Source organism: Euprymna scolopes, chromosome 21, assembly GCF_053919585.1.
Source record: "Euprymna scolopes isolate OS-2025 chromosome 21, ASM5391958v1, whole genome shotgun sequence".
In the NCBI taxonomy this organism is placed as follows: Eukaryota; Metazoa; Mollusca; class Cephalopoda; order Sepiida; family Sepiolidae; genus Euprymna; species Euprymna scolopes.
In genome coordinates, this window is record NC_136502.1 from 27,751,437 (window position 1) to 27,770,901 (window position 19,465).

Here is a 19,465-nt window from a genome sequence, read left to right on the forward strand (position 1 = left end):
AAGAATCAATGCAGTCCTGATCTTTTTCAAGACAGAGACCGACGGCGAACTGATTGAATCCAAAATTCGACATTTTTTTTAAATAACTTTTGAAGCTTCTGATTGGTTGATTGTTATAACTGTCGTTATAAAAACGATCGTCGAAATCATTGGAGTCATACCCCCATCACAAGTCTTCTTTAGGGGAGCCTGCGGGGTTCCCACTTTTTGGCCTTGTGCCACATATTGCTGATGTGGGCAACAATTAAATATATACCCCCATCAGAAGTCTGATGGGGATGGTCTCCTAGCGGCTTCGGCTGCAGGGAGACAGGGTAGTACTCGTCAAGGATTTGTCACTTGACACTCAGCTCAACAGGTGAGGGGCCGGAAACCGACCCAGCAACTGTTGGACTGAGGTACGCCGCCTGGGTAATACCTAGGAGGTCCACCCTCCCAGGGCTTGTCACTGGGCTTTCCGGTGGAGTAAATTAATTGCTTACTGCCTGAGGCGCCCCTACCGGGGAATGCCAACAGGGTTACTCAAGCAATTGTTAAAAATTGCAGGAGTGCCCCTCCTTTAGGGGAACCTTCTGGATCCCCACTTTCCGACCTTGTGCCACATTTTGCCGAGGTGGGCAGCAAATTAATAACAACCTCTATCACTTGTCTGATGGGGAAAGTCTCCTAGCGGCTTCGGCTGCGGGGAGACAGGGTAGTGGTACTCGTCAAGGATTCGTCACTTTACACTCAGCCCGACAGGTGAGGGGCCATGAACCGGCCCAGCACCTGTCGGACTGAGGTACGCTGCCTGGGTAATACCTAAGAGGTCTACCCTCCCAGGCCTTGCCACTGGGCTTTCCGGTGGAGTAAGTTCATTGCTTACTGCCTGAGGTGCCCCTACCAGGGAATGTTGGCGTGGTTACTCAGGCAATTTTTACAATTGCAGGAGTGCCCCTCCTTTAGGGGAGCCTGCTGGTTTCCCACTTTCCGGCTTTGTGCCACATTTTGCTGAGGTGGGCAGCAAATAAATCTCTACCCTTATTATTCGTGATGGGGATGAGTCTCCTAGCGGCTTCAGCTGTAGGGAGACTGGGTAGAGTACTCATCAAGGATCCGTACTTGACACTCAGCCCAACAGGTGTGGGACCGGGAACTGGCCCAGTACCTGTCGGACTAAAATACACCGCCTGGGCATTACTCAGGAGGTCCACCCTCCCAGGCCTTGCCACCCAGCTTTTGGGTGGGGCAAGTTTATTGCTTGTTGCCTGAGGCGCCCGGACCTGGGAATGTCAACGGGGATACTCAGGCAAATTTTTAAATCCTTTAGGGGAGTTTGCTTAGATCCCCACTTTCTGACCTTGTGTCACATATTGGTGATGTGGGCGTTAATTAAATATCTACCCTCATTAAAAGTCAAAAACATTTTAACAGGACACATAACCAAAATTTCTTCTGCCAAAGGAGATAAATTGCATATTTTTTACAAGATTAAATTATTTAGATATAACATTTTCAAATATTATTCTTTCTTTAACGTCCTCCATTATGACTTTTAAAATATGTAAATTACAGATTATTATTATGTTCCTTAGAACGCATTTATTTATCTAAATATATATTTTTTAACTCCTACCCCCAACATCGAGCATATCAGACAGTCTACGATTTCAATTTCATAGGAAAGTACTTTACATTTTCACCATTAAGAAAGCAAGACAAAACCACTGTAGGAAACGCACAAGCATTTGAAAGTTAACATCTTCAATATAGCTGAAAAAATGTGTTTAAAATATTTTTCATTGATTCTTTAGTTTAGTCTCAGTAGCATTGAATGTTAGCGTAAATTTTTATCCCCATTCCACTACGGAATGAAGATAATTTCCGAAGATTTCAGCCATTGCTTTGGATACAAGTACATTTGTCTTTCCCTTATATCTTTCATTAGCTAATGTCCCCATCTCCAATACAATTTTGTACAGGAGGTCGTTTATGAATATCTGGAATAATAAAGATCCAAATATGAACCTTTGAGGTACACCCACATTAATGTTATGCTGTTGGTACATACAGCTATCAGGGATAACCTAGATTTTTCTATCATCTAAGAATTATCTGATTATATTAATTATTCATTCACTAATCACATATGATTTAATTTTCATGAGAAGACATTCATGCCAGACCTTATCAAAGATTTTGGATATATCAAGGGCAACTGCTCTAGCTTCCCTTAGCTTATCCAGTACCTAGTATATGATCTCACCTATGACTCTTAATATATTTGCAGTAGAACCAGCTTGCCTAAATCCATAATGTCAGTTAGAAAGAAGTCTAGCATTTATAAGGTGAGGGATTAGTACTTGATTAATGACTCAAACATTTTAGCAAAGAGGTTGATGGCACAATAATTGAGTCAATTCTTTCGTCAGAATTCTTGAATAGTTGTACCTGTTACGATACGCTATCAATGGATTCCCAAATTGGAATTTATTCCCAGTCAGCTGGAAAGCAGGAAAACGGAAGACAGTTCCACAGGCGCGCAGTTCTAAGAAAGAAACTTTGTCCATGGAATCTACGTTTAGGTTTAGGCACAGATAAAGAGTGGGGGGAATTATTGATAGTGTTTTCAGCTAGACGAGTGTTTCTTGTGAAAGTTTGGCGAGGGAGATCATAGATTGAAGATCAGTCGAGCACTTGCCATGAAAATAATGATAAAGCAAAGACAAACTCGCAACATCTCTTCTGTGAGAAAGAGGTTGCAGGGAAGAGAAAAGGACATCTCCCATGAGGCTACAAAGTCTATTCTGAACTCTGTTAAGACATGATAAGTCCTTTCTAGCAGCTCCTGCCCAGATGTGGCAGCAGTACTCCATCCTTGGACAAACTTGGCTCTTATATAGATAGAGAATTGCATCAGCAGTGAGATGTCTACTGGATCGATAGAAAGATCCCACCATTTTTCCAGCAACTTTGGCAACAGATTTGATGTGTGTTCCATTTCAGATCAGGAGTAAAGGTCAAGCCCAGAAGCTTGTCAAAACATGAGGCCTCCCCAAGACGAGAGCCATTCATTTCAATTGATGCCAGATGAGGATCAGAGCATTGATGATGTAAAGATAAAAGCTTGGTTTTAGATGCATTAAAAGTAACCAGCCACTCCTTTCCCCATTGTACCACATGCTCAAGATCAGAGGAGAGAGAATCAGAGAGAACTTGGTCGCTTACGGTCTTAGATGTGCTATCATAGATGGTAGTATCATCAGCATAAATGTCTATGAATGATGTAAGGATGTGATTTGGAAGATCATTAATGTAAATTAGGAAGAGAGCTGGGCCCAGGATGGAACCCTGAGGGACTCCAGCATTAATACTCTGAGCTTCTGATTTCTGCCCATCAACTACTACTCTTATGAACCTATCAGAGAGAAATGATTTGATAATTGAGAAGACATTTCCAGCTATACCATAGCTAGAGATCTTGTGAAGTAAATCTTTATGCCATACCCTATCAAAGGCTTTTGATATGTCAAGAGCAATTGCCCTAGAAAGGTTGCCTCCATCGAGAGATTCGCTAATCCTATGAGATATAACTGTGGGCACATCTGCTGTAGATCTAACAGAACGGAAACCATATTTTTTGTCACTAAGAAGGTTATTTTTGCTGAGATGGTTGATTACTTCTCTATTTAACACAGATTCCAGCAACTTACTCATAGCGCACAGGAAACTTATTGGCCTGTACTGAGAGAGAGATAACTGATCACCTGAATTCTTAAATACAGGGCATACTGATGGGATTTTCCAGGGTGATAGGAAGCAATTCTCCTTAAGACAACGTTTAAACAGTTTTGTAAGCATGGGCGCTAGTTCTGGTTGAAGTTTTTGAGTACGATAATTGGAATACCGTCAGGGCCTGTTGCTTTACTGAAATCAAGGTTTTTGATTAGCTTGGCAACATCATGTACAGATATTTGTATAGTCTCATTATATCTATTACGTTTTAAGCAATGGAAAAAGTGATTTCTATGTGCAATGGCAGCAGCACATCCTGGAGAGAACCACGGCTGGCTGTTAGGTTTTCGCTGGAACTTTTTCGAGGGTTTGAAACGATCAATACCTACAATTAACCATTCTGTCAGATACTATAGAGGACATATCCTTTTTAAACATGGAATACAGAAGTAGATCTGATATATATGTATGGAAGCTATCCCAGTTTGCCATAGAATATCGATATACTGTGCGGTGGAGAGGTACGTATGAAGACTTTTTATATTTCATTTTTATCTTAATTGACACAACACAGTGGTTGGAAGATCCAAGTGGAGACAGAACGGAAACTGAACATAGTTCAGGGCAAGTTGTGAGAAAAAGGTCTAGAAGACTTGCATACTGGCCATCAGAGTCGGGCACACGGGTGAGTTTGTGAACAATCTGGGTGAGGTCATAAGCAATGGAGAAATCGTGACAGAACCTCCCCTCATTATCGGTCTTGTTTGAGTGGGTTATGTAATATGCTGGTTGTAGGATATTACGACCAAAATGGCAAGGTTATCTAAGGTTCTTTGATTAGTACCGTCATGAAATAACCGAGAGAACAATTAAAGAAGGCAAGATAAAATAACCGGACAAAACAACAAGAGATTATATATATGTATTTATGTATACATCAATTATTTTATTGTGCAATAAAATTTAATAAACGCAAAACAAAAAATAAAATGCAATGTCCCAATGGGTCAAAACAAAGCGAAGCTAAAGAAGAAAGTTCGTAAGTTAACCAGTGTCTTTGTTTTTCTCTCATAAACAAAACATGGAACCCAATATCTAAACGGGTTAAAACAAAATGAGGCAAAAGAAGGAAGTCCGCAAGTTAACCAATGTCTCTTTTTTTCCATTTTTAAACAAAACATATAATACAATGCCTTAACAGATCAAAACAAAGCAGGACAAAAAAAAGGAAGTTCTCAAGTTAACCAATATCTCTCTTTTCTCTCTTTTTCTTTTTTTTATATTATATAAGATATTTAGTGAAACGAAAACAAATGTCTGAAGATTTGTGTTCGGCTATTCATGGAAGTGGGCAGGATTGGGATAAAAAGTGAAAGGATTAATAATCACAGAATGCTTATCTCGCAGAAAAAGTATAATCCAAATGAGATGAATGATCTGCAAAAATAAAACATTCAAGAGAAGTCATCATCCAATTCCAAGCTTTTCAGAATTTTATCTGAGGAAGCCACTTAGTCACTGACGGAACAATTCTCTCTGCACACTGGATACACATTCTATATGTGGCACAGTATTTCATTAACAAAGACTGAATGTAAGCAATTTATTTTTGCCACTGGATACTTGCTTCACTGCATGATGCATTTTCCATGCAGATTCTTGATCCAGACAATTCCTGCCATGTATGGACTAGAAACCACAGAATCAGGTACAAATGCTGCTTCTATAACCTTAACATGGATCTTATAAGTGTAGGTTACATTAGCCGGGGCAGTCGAAGTTAGCTATGTTAGCATAATATTGTGCCAATATACTGCCTCCAAGACTTAGGATTGTGTTCTTGTAGCAATGCTCTTGATTGTGTGATAGGATCTCTCAACTATTCCATTTCCTGATGGTATGTGAGCGTACCAAAATCATACGTGTGCACCCTATATCCATGCACATTCAGCAAGTCTTTCTCCTCAAAATTCTGCACCAGTTTCAGTAGCAGCTCAATTGGTGGTCCCCATTTGCCAAACACTATTTCCAACTACTTGATGGTGCTAGCAGTCAGTGCAGCAAAAGTTTCCAAATGGTAAAACAGTTGGCGCCACAGTCTATAAACGTCAAGTATAGCTGATTTCGAAAGTAGATTACATGCATTGCAATCCTGTTCCTGTTTTCTGTGACATCAAGCCTGCCAGGTTTCCAATGTACAATCAATTGATTGGCATTCTCTGCAATCTCTAACCACTGATGGCACCTCAGCTTTAGTTATTCCTGAGTTGGTTAAAGCACAGTGCTCTATTCACACTAGGGGTTTTGTTGGATCAGTGAATGATCTGTATATGAGAAACATTCCATTCTTTGAAATGGGTTTTCTGGGTTCTCTCAATGTACGAATTTCATGCAGTCAGTAAACTGATTGGCGTGATTATTATGAGATTTGACAAGCCTCACATCAATCTGCTGCTCATATATAGGGAATAACTCTTGGAGTGTTGTAAGTTGCCATTTGATCAACATTTCAGATGCTACTTTGGTGCATACTCTTGTCTGTCAGGACAATGTGTCAGCTACTCAGCGATGCACACATGCAGAGTCCGTAAATAAATAGTTTTTGCCTTCCATTGCAATGCAAGATTTACAGAACAGGAAGGAGCTTAGACAAGTTGATGTGCTTTTCTCCATATACTGATCAGTATCTTTAAAAATGTATGTTCAATAAAAAGACTCGAATAATGGCAGATACATTTCATCTGAATACAACCTGGTGATTTACTCTTAATTCGTAACCACATTGAATTTTTTTACTGTAATAGAAGTTGCATCATCACTAGCAAATTCTATACAGTTTTTAAGAGTTTGGCCCAAATCAGTTGTTTCTTAACCTATTTTATTGTGCAGTGGTTTTGATTACTGGTACAACTGACAGAAAAGCGATGTCGCGGTTTCAAATCACCGCTTCCATTTTTTTCTTTCTTTCTTCGCCCCCGCTGTTTCCCTTACCCTAAACAAAGGACGCGATCAAACACGAGTGAAACGCATGAACATATCTGGGCTTAGTGTATTCATTCACCTACCCTTTCTCTTTTCATCATCAACGTCGCTACGCACATGGGAATTTAAATATATCAACAAAACACTAATAAAAGAGGCGATTGACTTTTTAGCTTATAGATGAAATTAATTTAAATGAGAATCAACAAACTCACAATCTACTTTTGATTGCATAAATTTCGTTCTAGAATTAATTAGAGTCGTTTGTTTGTTTCATAGGAAGCGACATCACTAACATCACGCTGGCCAAATGAATACAGCTCGTTTTGGCAAAGTCAGGCAGTTATGGGGGGGGACCCCACATATAAGACCATTGCTCTTGAAGCAATCAGTTATTTGTCAATGTAGGGGAAACCCTTCATACCAATTGTCACTATCCAGCTCCCCTACTCCCCGGGGAGTTGGTCCCCATTTCCCCTTCACTCTCCACATTAAAAAACGGCCTTGTGCCTAATTTGCTCAGTGGGGAAGCAAATAAATCCAGGCAGTTTCACCGAGGGCCATTGCTTTTGTAGCAATCAGGTATTGATCCATGTAGGGGAAACCCTTCACACCAATTGGCACTATCCACATTAAAAAACGGCCTTGTGCTTAATTTGTTAAGTGAGGAAGCAAATAAATACCAGGGCCATCCATGGCCTGGGTGACAAAATCACAGTGTAGTATCTGTTCCGGCAGATGCTGCACTTAAGATAATTTGTACCAGTCAATGGAGGGGAAACCCTCTATACTGGGACAATTATTATCTTTGGTAACCAGAGTGCCCCTTTTTTGCCTACTTTAAGGGGAGCTGGTTTTTTCCTCACATTAAAAACGGCCTTGTGCCTAATTTGCTCAGTGGGGGAGCAAATAAATACCATCTGTTCCGGCAGATACTGCAATCAAAGACCGTATGTGGGGGCGACTCCACATTTAGGGCCATTGCTCTTGTAGCAATCAGTTATTGGTCCATGTAGGGGAAACCTTTCATACCAATTGTCACTATCCAGTTCCGCCTCGGAGGAGCTGGTCCCCTCCCCTTCACTCTCCACATTAAAAAACAGCCTTATGCCTAATTTGCTAAGTGGGGAAGCAAATAAATATCTGGCCGGGTGCCAGACCTGGCCCCGGGCCAAGTGTAGTATCTGGCTCAGGAGATACTGCAGTCAATAACCATATGTGGGGGAAACACCACATATAAGACCATTGGTCTTGTGGCAATCAGTTATTGGTCAGTATAAGGGAAACCCTTCATACCAATTGTCACTATCCAGCTCCCCTACTCCCCGGGGAGCTGGTTCCCATTTTACCAATTTCTCCACATTAAAAAAACGGCCTTGTGCCTAGTTTGCTCAGTGGGGAAGCAAATAAATACACAGACCCGGCCACAGGCTAAGTGTAGTATCTGCTCAATATAGGGGAAACTTTTCATACCAATCCTGTTCCCCTACTCCCTACTACTTAAAAAACTCACTTGTGCCTTATTTGCTCAGTGGGGAAGTAAATAAATACACAGATCTGTCCAGGGGCAGGAGTAGGAGGAGGCTCCTGAAATGGCGACGTTGACGCTATCAGTCACGTCAACCGAACCCACCAGTTGAAGGATTCCAGCAGCAGCAGCCGTCTCAGCAGTAATTCAAACAGCCCTTATCAGGTCTAAACAACCAGTCCTTATCAGAGCTAATATGTTTTTTCACAAATGCAATTCACTGCTGCTTGCTTCCTGAGACCCACCAGCAGCAAACTTTAACTTCCAGTCTCCAGCGATTTCCAGCTCACTCCAGCAGCTTCCTGCTCATTCACACAGCCTTTCCAACCCTTGGTGCCTCCAGCTCACTCATGCAGCTTTTCAGCTGGCTCCAGCGCCTCCAGCTCACTCCTGCAGCCTTCCAACTCGCTTGCACCTTGCTCCTCTGGCCTGCAACCTTGCTTGCTCCTCTGGCCTGCAACCTCTCTTGTACCTTGCACCTATGGTCAGCTACCTCGCTCGCATCTTGTTCCTCCGGTCTGCAACCGCACTTGCACCTCGTTTCTTAACACTGATCCTCTGTTCTCAGTGCCGTCCATTTCTTAACACTGATCCTCCGTCCTTAGTGTTGTCTATTCCATAATACTGACCCTTACGTTCTCAGTGTTGTGCGTTCTTCAACACTGACCACCTCAGTTCTCAGTGCCCACCATCCGTTCCGGATCGCCCTGACGTCCAGCTGATCATTCCAGACCCAGCAAGCAATCCTGAACAACGCTGCGTCTAGAGTACCTGTTCCAGACCTTAGCCTCCAGTGATGTGCGACCTTCCAGGCGACCAGCATCCAGATCATACGATTTTTCGCTTCCTTTGCAAATAAAAGGCGAACCCTCGTTTTTAACCAAACAACCTGTATTTGTCATTCTTCTTTGCCTTTTTGCTGTTTACCTTTTGCCTTTTTAATTGTTGGGCCGATTGTCTCAACAGCGGTTTGAATTTTCTCTTTTTTATTACAGTAAAATCTGACAAAAATTCATCTCAGTCGTTGCATCAGTAGATTCAACCACAAGAAAAACATTTTTTGTCTTTCAAATCATGCGTCAGTTCCTGTGCAGCCGAAATAAGATTCTTAACTATAGCAGTTCACTTAGTTCTACGCATGATTATATTTCATAGAAGACTTTTTTTACCATATTTCTTCACAATCTCATCAATAGAGTCAATTGAACAGATTGAAGAATAATCAAACTAAGTTTTATTTCTGCTTCCTTTTCTTGCTCAACTGATTTTCTACATATTAATTTATGAAGATAACTTTGAGAAATGTTTCTGTTTAGTGTTTTATCTTGAGTCTTTTTTGTTTTATTTTTTCATATGTTAAAATATTGTTTTATTTAGTTAAACCTGCACACAACATACAGTAAACTATGTAAAAACTGTGTGCAACATTCGATAAGCTTGCTGACAATCATCTGCAATATTTAAACATGGATATGACTTTCCCAAAAATTTATTATATTTCAGCCCACTTTTCTAACTTGGGCATTTTGAAAGGATAAGCAAGAAAAGAAAATTAATATTTATCAATCAAAGGACAGACATGATAAGTGTGTGTGTGTGGGGGGGGGGGCAGTAACCTTTGTTACTGGTAGTGGTAATTAGTTTTTTTGGGGGTTGATGGTGACAGCTGATAGTAGCGGTATTAGATAGGTCTTTTTCTTAGTAATTGTTGTTAACATTAAGTAGTGGCACTTTGACTGAGTCAGTCTGAACTGTCACATTGGTCAGCTAGTGTTCATATATATTGAAATCAATTGGCTTCAATAAGATGCTATTCTCATTGGTTAAGAATTTGTGATTTCACATCTAGGTGTGAAATCATGAAATGAATACACCCTGCTGTGATCTGATTGAAAACTATGCATTTGTGTTCCCCTACCATCGTCTACTGGGGGGGGGGTATAAAGGGAAAGAGCAGGCCAACCAAAAGTGAGTAGCTTATAACTTGTTTAAATTAAATTTTTTTTTTCAGTGTAGGGTTCAAAAATGGTATTTGACTTTTTTTTTTAATTATCTTAATTTGTATTTGATAGTAATAATCAAAATTATTTTAATTCATATAATCATTTTTTGCGTTTAATATTTTAAGTTTAATTTCTCAACTCTTACATTTATTACTTATAACTTAATCGAATTTTTTAAAATTCGTTTTTCATTTTAGTACTTTATTAATAGAAGTAAAAAATTCGTTTTAGTTTTCTTTTTTTTCATTTCAGTGAATATTGAATAATTAGCAATTGGTATCTATCTATCTATCTATCTATCTATCTACAAAAGTGAGAATGTGTATGTGTGAGGACACTTCTCAACCTATATACTCAACAAATTTTTTATCTACAAACTTGAAATTTGGTATATAGCGTATTCAGGCATGTGGAAAATATTTTAGTCAGTTTTTGTCTAGAAAAAAGGGTTGCTAAAATTAACAAATTGGTACATAGGGGGCCACCATATTTTTATGTTTTCAACAGTTTCATGACTGCACATGCGCGATTATGAAATATGACAGCGTCCTTATGTTAAGTATGAATTGGTTTGAAAACACTTTTTAAAGCTAATATCAAGCTGGCCTAATAGTTATCGTACTTGACTCACTCTCTTTAGATTTTGGTTTCAATCTCAGTTCGAGTATTTTTTTTTGCATACAAGAAATGAACTGTTTACAAAAACAATACTCTCAACCTATATACTCAATGAATTTTGATCTACGAACTTGAAATTTGGTACATAGGGTATGCAGACACGTGGAAAACGCTTTAATCAGTTTGCATTCGAAAAAAAAAAGAAGGGCTGCTAAAGGCAAAAATTGAAAATTTGGGGTGATCGGATTTTTATCTGTTTGTCAGCAGTTTCATGAATGTACATGTGTGAATGCTTGACAGATTCTTTATGTTAAGAATAAATAGGTTTGAAAACACTTTTTAAAGATCATGTGAAGCTGGCCTAATGGTTTTCGTACTTGACTTCCTGTCTTTAGATTTTGATTTCGATCTGAGCTTGAGTAAACGTTTTTTACTTACATTCAGAAAAAGCATAATACTTGCATGCACGTGTCTCAGTTTCTGCTAGTCTGACACTGTGATGTTTACTGTGTTCATGGAAATTCCACTATGATTATTTTAATTTAAAAAATAGTAAATACAATACAGTTACATTCTTAAAATAAACAAATATTAAACATTTAAACAACATTTTTTGGCCTTTTGGTTAGGAATAAAATGTAGTATCTGTTCTAATGCTGGACTTTGCCTATTCTGCCTTCGGTCAATGGAAAAGACTAGACTAAGGCAATTTTTTGGTTCCAATCCAGAGATCTCCATTTTGGAAAACTGGAATTTCCCCACATTAAAAACCGATCTTGTGTCTAACTCTGGCATAGTAGGGAGGCAACTAAATAGAAACAATAGAGAAAATTGTAAAAGTTCGGAATAGTTAACAGTAGTTTTGAAATTTAAATCTTTCAATCATGCAAAAATAAAGAAAAGAAAACACAACAAAAAGGTCTGTTAATTTTTGTTTCTTTTTTTTTAAATTTATTGTTTAATCAGCAACATGAAATAAAGTATTAACATTCTGATAAAAAGTGACTATAAAGAAAAAGTGTCCAATACAATAAGATTTTTTCTGGAATTGAGCATTTTGTCAGATTGATTTGTTTGAATCAATCCTTTAATTTGAATTGGTTCAACCAATTAAACTTTTGCTTTTTTCTCTATATATGCACAAATCTAATATAATATGCATCATGTGTGTTTATATATCCATTATGACGTATATAAAAAAGGAACGCATTGATGAAATAGATTTTTTTTACTGTTTGTTAATTTAAATTTAATAAAAATAAATATGCATTAACATTTTACTTGAATGCATATTTATGAAATCACAGTAACATAATCAATATAAAATTTATATTGTTTCAGCTTCATTAATTATTTTTCTGGAAGCTTCACAAGTTGCAAGTAAATCAATATATATTTCTCTTTATAAAACATTAAATATGTGTATATGTTTATATATTTGATTCACTCCGAAATAAGTAATCGAACATAAATTTTGAAACACAGCTCCTAGGCATAAATGGTTAAAATGCAAGATATATTTAGTTTAATACAGTTTCAGGAAAAGGGGGGTAAAAAAGGATGGAAACACTTCATATAAATTCAGACACATTCAATTTAGACATCAAGTAACAAACATTCTACAAATCTCAGTTTCTTTGTGCTATTATTATAAAGATACTGATTAAGCAAGATCCCTTGAATTTCAGTTTTCTTTAGACCTCTTAAACTTATCCCTTTAGTTTTAGCTATGTCCTAGCAGGACCCTTGAAAGGAAAAAATGTGCTGAAGCAATACTTTTTCTGGATCCCCTTTCTAACACTGGTCATATCTAGATAATTTAGTTGTACTATATTATATGTTCTGAGTAATAATTAATCTTTATAAAAGGTCTGTACATTTTATAAAGTCACATAAAAGAATCCCCATCCAAAAAAAAAACAAAAAAAAAACGATGGAAGCACTTCATAAAAATTTAGATACCTTCGATTTTTGTGAAATTTTAATTCAGGAAAATGTGTTAAAAAAACAATGGAAGCACTCATAAAAATTTAGATACTGTTATATTTGCATATCTCTCTATATTTACACGATAAACCAGAAAAGCAGCAACAACTGCGACAGCGTCAATAATGGCGACGCTGACAAAAATCCGTTCGTTGACGAAATACACATGAGCTCACTAGATTCACACAGCAACTCCAAAGCACATTTTTTTTTTCATATACACACATCAATAGAATAGCTTGCACATCACTTCAACCAAGAAAACCGCCAGATAAGGCTGCACAGCAAAAGAAAAAACCAAAATGTAAAACACAAGCACCGCAGTAAACGCAACTCAGGGAGCATATTAACACAAATAAGTATTACACAAAACATTGCAACAATTCAACACCGACGAGGTTACATTCACAACTTTTTCAGCTTTAAATTGATGTAACACATGCATACATACACCAAACAGACGATTCCCTACAACACATTAAGACACAACAAACAAACACAATTAAAATAGCAAAATGTAAGCTAATTATCAATTTGCCCTTTGTCTTCAACTAGGTCCGCGCCACCACTATAAAAACACTAGCCGTCGAGACAAAAAGTTAGTCGCCCAGACAGAGTCACAGCAAATCTACAGCATGAGATAATTATCGGCTCTGTCGGATTCCTTCCCAACGTTAAATCCATTCTCGCGCGCATCATCCTTACGAACTTTGGACACTTTGTTTATTTTTACTTTCTCATTAAGTTTAATTTTTATAAATAAACGATTGAGAAATCAATCATTTAAATTTTAAATACATATTGTATGTCTGGTTCCTTCTCGCCACCATACGCTTATTCATAATATAACAATACCTTCAATTTTTGTGAAATTTTAATTCAGGAAATGTGTTTAAAAAAACAATCGCAACACTTCATAAAAATTCAGTTCGATTTTTGTGAAATTCTAACACTGCTTATAACACATCAATTAATAAATATTCTACAAATTCTCCCATTTTAAAATTAAAATATTTCAGATTTGTATTTAATTTGATCTATTACTCATTAGAAACTAATTGGGCAAAATTCCCTGAATTGATAACTTTTTCTGAAGCTTCATCAATTTTATACATTTCCTAGAACCAAAATCATGGAGTGAATTTTCATCAAAATTAAGTGCATACATATATTATAAATACATGCAGACCCTGTTTTTGCTTATGTGAGTGTATATTTTCTAACAAAAAACGTCTTCATAGTTTACTATTTAAGCAGATATTTACTTTTTGATATCCTTTTGTTCGGTGCAGGTGACATGGGTCTAGTTTTAGAAATCTGCACTGTGGTTCTTGAATTTGGATATAATTCTAAAACTTTATTTTTTCGTCCATATTTTAAGATTTTCAGGCAAGAAGGTCTGAAAAAAAGAGGAAATTATTTTATTAAAATTATTTTTTAAAAATACTGATCATTCATAAAGTCCCATAACTTAAAAGGATATATAATCAATGCTATATTGTTATATATTAACAGGAGAAGTAGAAAGATTAGATAAAGAGGAAATGAGAAATCAACATATACACAAAAGACAAAATATTTGAATAAGAAATATGAACAAAAAACGGTTAATAAAATACGAACACAATTGAGAAGATACTAAATTCAGAGCTGTAGAGTCCAGAGGAAGGATGTGATAGTATAGATCAAGGGTCGGAAACCTATGGCCTGTGGACTGTATCTGGCTCGCAAAAATATTTTGACCAGTCTGCGAGTCTGATTGCCAATGTCTCTTTTTTAACATTAGAGACAAGGATTTCGAATTCAACAGAAGAATTGCTGCTATCTTCCTTTGAATCACGTAATAGAATTTGAATACTTATGACCACAAAAGCACGATCAAAACCCAGTCATCCTCCCATCTCTCCATGAAATATAAAAAGAAACATAAAACACAAACTGAGAGTCGATTTATCCAGCTGACTGGAGACAGCTTCAAAGGAACACTGTTAACTCAGTAAGCTTTTCACTTCGATTTTTTTTTTTTTACAAAGCAGTCACTACTTATCAAGGCTCGGAGGACACTCGAGGATAAGGATCAATAAGTGTACAGTAGTCAATGGGAAAATGTCATAGTAATTGTTAGTAGTGGGAATTGGGTAAATTGGATTACTTAAGGGGTGGCTCAACAAGAACTTGTTTACGTTGGACTTGAAGACAACCATATTGCAGTCAGTTGGAAAGCAGGAAGAGAGTTCCACAGGGGTGCAGTTCTAAGAAAAAAGCTTTTTTCATGGAAACTATGTTTAAATCTAGACACAGATAAAGAGTGGGGGAAATTATTGATAGTGATTTCAGCTAGATGAGTGTTTTTTTTTTTTTGTGATGTTACAGGAAAAAGAGCTGTCTCCAGGAAAACCTGTAAATAAGAAGAACATTAGATAAGTGGAAAATGAGATTAGTATAAGCTGATACTCGAACCTTGTAAGCAAGGCTCAGAAATAGATTTAGAAATTGGAATGTTAGAATTTAGCTATTGTTAAATTCTATTATAAAATAGTTAGATATTGTTTGTATTGTAAAAAGAATTTGATTGTTCGTTCTTTTACAAAACTGAATATTAAAAATGTCAGCTAAAAAGAATGAACAATACAAATTAAAAATATATTGTAAAAAAATAGGTTAGGTTAAAAAATAAGTTAGGTGAGAATTCTTTGTTGTTTGAAAGTGTATTTGGTCACGTTTTGAAACTACACATCTGACGTCATAGCAAAAAGGGAATTCTCAATATAGGAGCTAGTATTTGTCAGATCAAGACGGTCGGACAGTAAAGTTTGAACAGTCAGCAGAGTCGGGCGGAAAGAGCTGACATGGTCAGAGGAAGGTCCCCTTAGAGGTGAAGGGGTAGAAGTTTAACCACGTAGAACCAATGTGAATTCCTGACGTCAAATCATTCAACCGGCCCAATGAAATAAAGAATCGTCATCGATTTTTGTAACTGTTTTTTTTTGTGTTTTTTTTTACAAGGGTGTCACCACTTATCAAGGCCCAGAGGCCACTCAAGGATAAGGGTTAATAGGTATACATTAGTCATTGTGATTTTAGCATAGTAAACAGTGGGAATTTTGAAACTTGGATTACTTAGGGGGACGATTCAATTAGAACTTGTTCACATTGGACTTTTTTTTTTTTTTTCATAGGTATCAACTCATTATCAAGGTCAAAGAGGCAACTCAAGGATAAGGGTTAAAGAGTGTATAGTAGAAATTGGACAATATAATAATCATTAGTAATGAAAATTTGTTAAATTTGATAACTTATATGGAACGGCTCATCAAGAACTTATTTACGTTAGACTTGAAGACAACCATATTGTAGTCAGCCGGAAAGCAGGAAAACGGAAGACAATTCCACAGGCGTGCAGTTCTAATAAAAAAGCTTTGTTCATGGAATCTACGTTTAGGTTTAGGCACAGATAAAGAGTGGGGGGAATTATTGATAGTGTTTACAGCTAGACGAGTGTTTCTTGTGAAAGTTTGGCGAGGGGGGACCATAGATTGAAGCTCAGTCGAACACTTTCCATGAAAATAACGATATAGCAGAGACAAACTCGCAACATCTCTTCTGTGAGATAGAGGTTGCAAGGAAGAGAAAAGGACATCTCCTACGAGGCTACGAAGTCTATTTTGAACTCTATCAAGGCAGGACAAGTCCTTTCTAGCAGCTCCTGCCCAGATGTGGCAACAGTATTCCATCCTTGGACGTACCTGGCTCTTATATAGATAGAGAATTGCATCAGCAGTGAGATATCTACTGGATGTCTTCGTGTCGTCATTCAACAACTGAATGGTAAATGTGTTTTGTCTATCACCGTCTACAATGATCTTTGTATAACCCCTCTCCACCATAAGTAATGATGCTCCCCTCTGATGTAAAAGAACAATAATGAATTCCCATCTCTCTCCTCTCACTCTGTTATAAATGTTTCCCTCGGTATTGTCATCATCGTTATCGTGTTATGAGTCCCCCATTAAACATGTCTCTTAATATGTCCCTGCTACACAACAGTGAAAGTTTGGCAAGGAGGAACCATAGATTGAAGCTCAGACTAGTACTTGCCATGAAAATAACAATAAAGCAGAGACAAGCTCACAACGTCTCTTCTGTGGGAAAGAGGTTGCAGGGAAGAGAAAAGTGCACCCCCCCACTAGGTTACGAAATTCATTTTGAACTCTGTCAAGGCAGAATAAGGTGCTTCTAGCAGCTCCTGCCCAGATGTGGCAACAGTACTCTATCTTTGGATGTACTTGGCTTTTATACAGATAGAGAATTGCATCAGCAGTGAGATATCTACTGGAGCGATAGAACGATTTCACCATTTTTTCAGCAGCCTTGGCAACAGATTTGATGTACGTGTTACATCTCGGATCAGGAGTAAAGGTCAGATCTAGAAGCTTGTCAAAATATGGAGGCTCCCCAAGACGAGAGCCATTCATTTTAATGGATGCAAGACAGGGATCAGAGCGTTGATGATGGAAAGATAGAAGCGTGGTTTTAGATTCATTAAAATTAACAGCCACCTCTTTCCCCATTGATCAAGATCAGAGGAGAGAGAATCAGAGAGAACTTGGTCGTTTATGACCCTTAAAGTGTTGTTATAGATGGTAGTGTCGCCAACATAAATATCTATGAATTATCTTGGAATGTGATTTGGAAGATCATTGATGTAGATCAGGAAAAGATTGGGCTCAGGATGGACCCCTGAGGGACTCCAGCATTAAGGGAACTTCTGATTTCTGCCCATCAACAACTACTCTTATGAACCTATCAGAGAGAAATGATTTAATAATTGAAAAGACATTTCCAGCTATACCGTAACTGGAGATTTTGCAGAGTAGATCCCTATGCCATACCCTATCAAAGACCTTGGATATGTCAAGGGCAATCAACCTAGAAAGGAGACTTTCATCAAGAGATTTGCTAACTCTATGAGATATAACTGTAAACACGTCTGCTGTAGATCTAGCAGAACGGAAACCACATTGCATATCACTGAGAAGGTTATTTTTGCTGAGGTAGTTGACTACTGCTCTATTTAACACAGATTCCAGCAACTTACTCATGACGCACAGGAGACTTATTGGTTTGTATTGAGAGGGAGATGACCGATCACCTAAATTTTTAAATACGGGACATATTGATGAGGTTTTCCAGGGTGTTGGGAAGCAATTCTCCTTAAGACAATGCTTAAACAGCTTTGTAAGTATCGAAGCTAGTTCTGGTTGAAGCTTTTTGAGCACTATAATAGACACAGGAGGAAACAGTTGGTAGCCTGATCGCACTGGGTAAAAATTAGCTGCAAAGTTTTTGGTAAAATGCTTAGCTTTTCTGATGCTGTTGAGATTATCTCAGGTCCATTGATGATGGTTGGAATAGAGCACACAATTCTATTCAGGACTGTTTGTTATTTGCCAAAATTGGGTGAACCAAGCTGCTGCTCAGCTACTTTGGACTTGACAGACTAAGCATACATTTCTCTTGCATTCTTTATTACTCTTTTACAATGGTTACAGGCAGTCCTGAAGGCTGCTTAAGTCTCAGTACATCTATTATATTGAAAATAATGGAAATAGTGATTTCTGTTCACAATGGCAGCAGCACATTCTGGAGAGAACCATTGTTGGCTGTTAGTTTTTTGCTGGAATGTTTTGGAGGGTATGAAGCAGTCTATACCTACAATTAACCATTCCGTTATGTCTGATACTATGGAGGACACATTCTTTTTAAACATGGAATGCAGAGGTAGATATGATAAAAATGTATGAAAGTTATCCCAGTCAGTCATAGAGCATCAATATACTATACAATGGAGAGGTATGTCAAAGGACTTATTACATTTTGTCTTTATCTTAACTGAGACAACCGAGTGGTCAGAAGATCCCAATGGGGATAGAATGGGAGATGAATATAGCTCAGGGCAAGTTGTGAGAAAAAGGTCTAAGAGACTTGCATACTGACAATGGGCATGTGGGTAGGTTTGTGAACAATCGGAGTTAGGTCATAAGCAATAGAGAAATCGTGACAGAACCTTCCCTCATCATCTGTTTTGTTTTAATGGGCTAACCATTCCACATTGTGAACATTGAAGTCTCCACAGACGTGAATGTTAGCTGATGGATGAGCAGACAGGATGTGGTCAATTTTATCAGATATTCTCTTAAAAATAGTAACTCTGCTTTTATGGGGGCGATAGAGTACAAATATAAACGCAGTGGTGTGAGCAAGTGCAATCTGAAAGCACATATAGTGCAATTTAGGGTCTTTCCTGAAGATGCCCCTACCACATAGAAAACCATCTCTAATGTAGGCACGTATTTCTTGCTCATGTCAATCTTGGAGGTCAGATTTGGATGTTAAATTAGAATGTATCATGAATGTGTGGATGTTACCACATGTGTACGTCCGTAAATGTATATACTTGTAACTATTTGTATTGATATGTATGTGCATGTGTGTTTCGTTTTTATTTGTGCGTGTGATTACTTTGTGGTACAATTTTCAATAACAGTTTCAAGCATACGTTTCATAATTTCATCCATTTCACTTTGGTTGATTTTTTTTTTCACTTTAAAGTATTTTGATGTTTCTTGTTAAA

General features: G+C 37.6%; 1 protein-coding gene across 1 annotated transcript in view; it reads right to left on the reverse strand.

The window, feature by feature from the left end:
- Positions 1-11,764: 11,764 nt before the first annotated feature.
- The window catches only part of LOC145242959 (protocadherin-19-like), a 37,801-nt gene continuing 30,100 nt past the window's right edge, over positions 11,765-19,465 (reverse strand). The window contains exon 3 of the mRNA XM_080106071.1: positions 11,765-14,230. The gene's annotated coding sequence lies outside the window, so the exon portion shown is untranslated. The remainder of the gene's footprint in view (positions 14,231-19,465) is intronic.